The sequence below is a fragment of the Bubalus kerabau genome, chromosome 1 (genome assembly GCF_029407905.1).
Source record: "Bubalus kerabau isolate K-KA32 ecotype Philippines breed swamp buffalo chromosome 1, PCC_UOA_SB_1v2, whole genome shotgun sequence".
Lineage (NCBI taxonomy): Eukaryota > Metazoa > Chordata > Mammalia > Artiodactyla > Bovidae > Bubalus > Bubalus kerabau.
Window position 1 is genome coordinate 19512539 of NC_073624.1, and position 6150 is coordinate 19518688.

The window sequence follows — 6150 nt, forward strand, 5'->3', positions numbered from 1 at the left end:
GCCATAAGTGTGATGTAATCTGCATCTATGGTTATTGATATTTCTCCCGACAATCTTGATTCCAACTTGTGCTTTATCCAGTCCAACATTTCTCATGATGTACTCTGCATATAAGTTAAATAAGCAGGGTGACAATATACAGCCTTGACATACTCCTTCCCCGATTTGGAACCAGTCTTTTGTTCCATGTCCAGTTCTAACTGTTTGCTTCTTGACCTACATACATATTTCTCAGGATGCAGGTCAGATGGTCTGGTATTCCCATCTCTTGAAGAATTTTCCAGTTTGTTGTGATCCACACAGTTTAAGGCTTTGGCATAGTCAATAAAGTAGAAGTAGATGATTTTCCGGAACTCTCTTGCCTTTTCAGTGATCGAACGGATGTTGGCAATTTGACCTCTGTTCCTCTGTCTTTTCTAATTCCAGCTGAACATCTGCAAGTTCACAGTTCATGGACCACAGCCTTGTCTAACTCAATGAAACTATGAGCCATGCCATGTAGGGTCACCCAAGACAGACGGGTCTTAGTGGGGAGTTCTGACAAGACGTGGTCCACTGGAGATGGAAAGGCAGACCACTTCAGTATTCTTGCCTTGAGAACCCCACGAACTCTTAGCTTCACTGCCTCCTATATGTGATGTGCTTCAGCTACTGTGTTGTAAACTTCAAGACTTCATTTTCCTGCTCCCTCAACATCCCTGCAAATGTGGTGTGAGCTCCCCACTCGATTCATCAGGTACACCAGTGTGATGAGATTTTCCCTGCCACAAGTCCCGCTTCTGGCCTCCTCTGACTGTGACCTAGGGACATTTAAATGCACCACTGAATTTCTCTCACAGCTTTTCCTTGTGTAACTGCACCATGACTTCGGGTATGGTCACCTGTCCATGGGTCTTCACATGCCCTTGTGGGGTCACCATTGCTTGGTTGAGCCTGTTCTATTGGCACATCACCCACATACCAACCTGATGGAGTGTGGTGACTCTGACTTTTAGGACCAATGAGGATAATGAACCTTGTTGCCTACAACTCTCCTATGACACCACCCCCCCATCAATGTAGCCATACCCTACTGACCATTATGTCAAAGAATACAGAACAATTACCATGCTGAGACTGTGTCACAGAGGTCGAATCCAGAAGCTGAATCTGTATGAAACTTTTGACCTCACCTCTGCCTCCTGTGACATCACAAAGACCCTTCACCCAAGTATGTTCTAAAGGCTGTATCCGTAATCTCGAGTCATTCTGGTAATAAGACAGAGGCTTTTCCTGCTAGAGATCACCACACAGACCAGACAGGACTTACCTGAGCAGACTACTCCAGCATCCTCATCTTGGGAATGGCTATTATTATGATAGTCTTTAATATTAGAATGCCTACAATCACTGACAGTTGACTCCACCCCTTTACATGAAGTATACAAAAGCCAAATGGGGCCAAGTCCTGGCCCAAAATAAGCCCCTTCAGGAAAACCAATGGCAGCTCCACACCCCAGCTGTCTGCACACTACAGATGCATCCTTCAAGCTCCATTCCAGATTATCCACTGTGCCCCATTCTCCTTGGTGCTTCACTTCCACTCTCCCCTCACAGCGGTGGGCTCCATCCTTCAGCCTCAGCTCCAGAGCTGCAAGAGAGACACACAACAGGAAAGATTTTAGGAGACTTAGAGTGGCATAATATTTAAAACATTAGCTGTCTGAGGAGAAAAACAGTGCATAGGATATAGTATTTCCTGTCCTCTGTGGTATAAGCATTCCCAGTGTGGCTAACTCTAAGCCCCCAATGTGCCATCACTGAACACAGAGCAGGAATGGAGGCACCAAGTATTTCTCAGGAGCCTATAGAACCAGCTCCAGGGACACCACCGAGGACAGGCCTTCAGAGACTCTGGATGTTGCCCTCCCTGTAGATATGCCCAAGGATACTAGGGTCCAGCTTCTCCATCTCAGTTGCAGCTCATGGCCCGGGACCCAGGGAGGAATCCTCCCTCTCCTTCCCTGTCCATAGGAAGCATCTCATCCAGCTCAGGAACAGAGGGCTGGGGTAACAGGCTCTAAAGTGTCCTGCTTATTCCTTCCATCTGGTGTTCATATCTTTGCGTAATTCCACACTCCAATGTACCTGTAACACGCATCTAACAGATGGAATTTGACAAAAGTGATGAGATGTCACTTTAGCAATTAAATCATAAGATGACTCTGGTTTCTGTACATAAAAAGGAGTTCATTAGTAGGAACATCATAGATGGAGACATTCCCAGGGTTCAGTTCAGTTCAATTCAGTCACTCAGTCATGTCTGATTCTTTGAGACCCCATGGACTACAGTACACCAGGCCTCCCTGTCCATCACCAACTCACCGAGTTTACTCAGACTCATATCCATTCAGTCAGTGATGCCATTCAAGCATCTCATCCTCTGTTGTCCCCTTTTCCTCCCACCTTCAATCTTTCCCAGCATCAGAAGACTCTACTTAAAAAAAAAAAAAAAGAAAAAAAAAAGAACTAACCAGATATTTTGCAATTCTCTGATAGCTCAGTTGGTAAAGAATCCATCTGCAATGAAGGAGACCACGGTTCAATTCCTGCATCAGGAATATCTGCTGGAGAAGGAATAGGCTACCCACTCCAGTATCTTGGTCTTCTCTTGTGGCTCAGTTGGTGAAGAATCAGTCTGAAATGCTGGTGACTTGGGTTTGATCCGTGGGTTGGGAAGACCCCCTGGAGAAGGGGAAGACTAACCACTCCAGTAAGGCCTGGAGAATTCCATGGACTGTGTACCCATGGGGTCACAAACAGTCAAACATGACTGAGTGACTTTCACTTCTTCAATTCTTCAGATATTTTGAAGCTGAATAATGAATGAATGGGCTTCCCAGGTGGCTCTAGTGGTAAAGAACCTGTCTGCAAGTGCAGGAAATCTAAGAGACTCGGGTTTGATCCCTGGGTCTGGAAGATCCCCTGGAGGAGTGCATGGCAACCCACTTCAGTATTCTTGCCTGGAGAATCCTATGGACAGAGGAGCCTGGTGGGCTACAGTCCATAGGGTCACAAAGAGTCAGACATGACTGAGGCAACTTAACATGCACAATATAATGAGTAAACTGAAGAATTCAACACAGAGATTCAACAGACTTGACCAAGGGAAAGAAAAAGAAAAAGGAATCAATGTGTTAGAAGAAAGATTAGTTGAAAGCATCCAAATAGAGGAGCCAAAAGAGAATGAAAGGAATATAGAAAGCCAGTGGACACCATAAAGAGAAACAGTGTATGGACTGGAGTCATAACAGAAGAAGTGAAGGAGAAAAGAATTAAGGGCTGAGGACTTCCCTGGTGGTGTAGTGGTTAAGAATCCACCTACCAATGTAGGGGACATGGGTTCAATCCCTGGTCCAGGAAGATTCCACATGCCGCAGAGCAACTAAGCCAGTGTGCCACAGCTGCTCAAACATGTGCACCTAGAGCCTGGGGTCTCCAGCAAGAGAAGCCACTGCAGTGAGAAGCCTGTGCACTGCAGAGAGGAGTAGCCCCTGCTTGCCACAGCTAGAGAAAGCCCGCATGCAGCAAGGAGACCTAGCACAGCCGAAAATAAATAATTATAAAAAAGAAAGAAAGACAGGCTGCGAATTTCCAAACCTGGGGAAAAATCTGGGCATCTAAGTTTAAGAAGCTAATAAGTCACCCCAAAATCTCAATCCAAAACAACCTTCTCCAAGACTCACAGAGTAAATTGCTCAAATGCAAAGAGAAAGAGAGAATTCTGAAAGTCTAAAGAGTAGAAAAAAATGCTGTCACCCAAGAGAACTCCCATAAGGAGGTCAGCGGATTTGTCCAAAGAAACCTTGCAGACCATGACAGAAGGATTGGTAACATACTCCACCCTCACTCAGGGGAAAACAGCTCCCAGGGAGTGAGGGACAGGAGAAGGCATGAGAGAAAGTGCTCCCTACAGAGTCACAGCAGATCCTGGGAGGGGAAAGACCATCCCAAGCCCCCAGCACATCAGGAAATGAGTCACGGGGACCGGGGCAGGGACTTGGGAACTTATACACGTGGGACTGCACATCAACTGATCTTTACAAACAGAGGGACAAGTCTTTCATTGGAAGGACTGATGTGGAAGTGGAAACTCCAATACTTCGGCCACCTGATGTGAAGAGCTGACACATCTGTAAAGACCCTGAAGCTGGGAAAGAGAGAAGGTGGGAGGAGAAGGGGACAACAGAGGATGAGATGGTTGGATGGCATCACCGACTCAATGGACCTGAGTTTGGGTAGACTCCGGAAGTTGGTGATGGACAGGAAGGCCTGGCGTGCTGCAGTCCATGGGATCGCAAAGAGTCAGACATCAGTGAGCGACTGAACTGAACTGAACTGAACAGACAAGAGGTCCCCTCTCCTGAATGCAGGCTTCTCTGCTCCTTAATGGACACGTGGTGGGAACAGGTAAGGCCAGCAGGCAGAGCCTCTCACAGAGCCCAGTGCTGGGCAGACATGGCAACAAGCAGAGGGGAGCCCGAGAGATGGGGGACGGAGCCAGAGAAAGGCATACAAGTGCATGATTATCTCTGATCCAGTTACATGCAGCGGCCATGACACCCAGCTCTATGGACACCCCTTGTGCTTCACAGACCAGCGGACTCACTCCCTGCTCAGCAGCTCTGTTCCTTTCACACAGACAGGCTCCACCTCCCCTCACACAGACACACACACAGCCTCACACACCCTCATACACTCCTCACACACTCCTCACTCACCCACACTTACCCACACATACTCCTCACACACCTTAATACATCATTTGAACACTCCTCACACACTCCACAAACACATACACTCTTCACACCCACATACACCCTCACACATACACACCCTCACATACTCACACACACACACTCTTCATACCCTCACACACACACACCCTCACACACCTCTCACCTGCACACATACACACACACACACACACAATCACAGAGCCTACAGGAACGAAGACACAGGATACACGGGGACCCAGGGGCAGTGCTCACACACCAGGCACATGGAGCATGTGGGAACAGCCCAGAGTCCCAGCTGAGCTCAGTCACTGGACCTTCCACATACTGGGAGCCACTGGGACTCCTAGAAGCTCCCTGAAAACAAGGAAGACCGTGGAGGTGACTTAGGCTGACCCAGCTTGGTCCAGAACAAACCTTACTGCTCTGTAAAATCTGCTGCTATGACCAATGGACCCCCCATAGGAGATGGACCTGTATTCACATCAGCTTGGTTCTTTTTTGGTCAAACACACTGAGGCTCGGCTTGAGAACTCCAGACAACTTTCCCTTCACCAAGGAATTCACTCCCTGCTGTGGACCCAGGACAGAGGGGCAGCTCTTACCTTGATCACCCACCACGGTGCCGAGGAGGAGGACACAGAGTCCCCACAGGGAGAGGTGTCTGCCCAGAGCCATCCTGACCCCACATCCTCAAGGTCACAGTCCCAGCTGCAGGATCAGCCTGTGAGGAGGCGTCAGGGTGCCGACTGGGGTCTATATAGACCACCCCTTACACCCTCCCTCCAGAGAACCAATAGCGACACCTTTCACCATTTCAGGCACTATTGGAGGCTGCATCAGCCACTTTCTGAAGCTCAGACACCAATGAGCTTCTGAATCTTCAACATCTCCTTATATGAGCAACACAGTCCTTTGACCTCCTGCTTCCGTAGTCCTGACAGCTGGGTCCCACCAGTGGGACTAGGGTAGAAACGGTTCATCAAAAACCATGAGTGCCTTTCTCTCCCCTGATCACCCTGGTCAATATCTTCAGACTGTGAGATCTCACAGGGTCTGGGTGTGGAATCTGTTGACCCGTGGAGAATAACTTTTGTAGAATCGAGTATTGATCTTCCCCCGCACTGAGCTCAGCGTGGAAGCAGAGAACTACAAGAAGTCTTGAAATACAAAAGTATTTACCAGGTCAGCAGAAAATGAGGACCAAGAGTACAGGAATTCACAGGTGACTGTGGAGGCATGAAGTGAGACCCATCAAGTTGGGGGGATGAGATTGCAGGGTTTTCCCTCTTCTCAGAATGATCTGGAGACTTGGTCCTGGAGCAAGTGCCTGCGTGCTCAGTCGTGTCTGACTATTTGCAACCCATGGACTGTA

At 48.2% G+C, this 6150-nt stretch overlaps 1 pseudogene; it reads right to left on the minus strand.

Moving 5' to 3' along the window:
* The window catches only part of LOC129644278 (antigen WC1.1-like), a 43724-nt pseudogene extending 38271 nt beyond the window's left edge, over positions 1–5453 (minus strand).
* Positions 5454–6150: the final 697 nt, after the last annotated feature.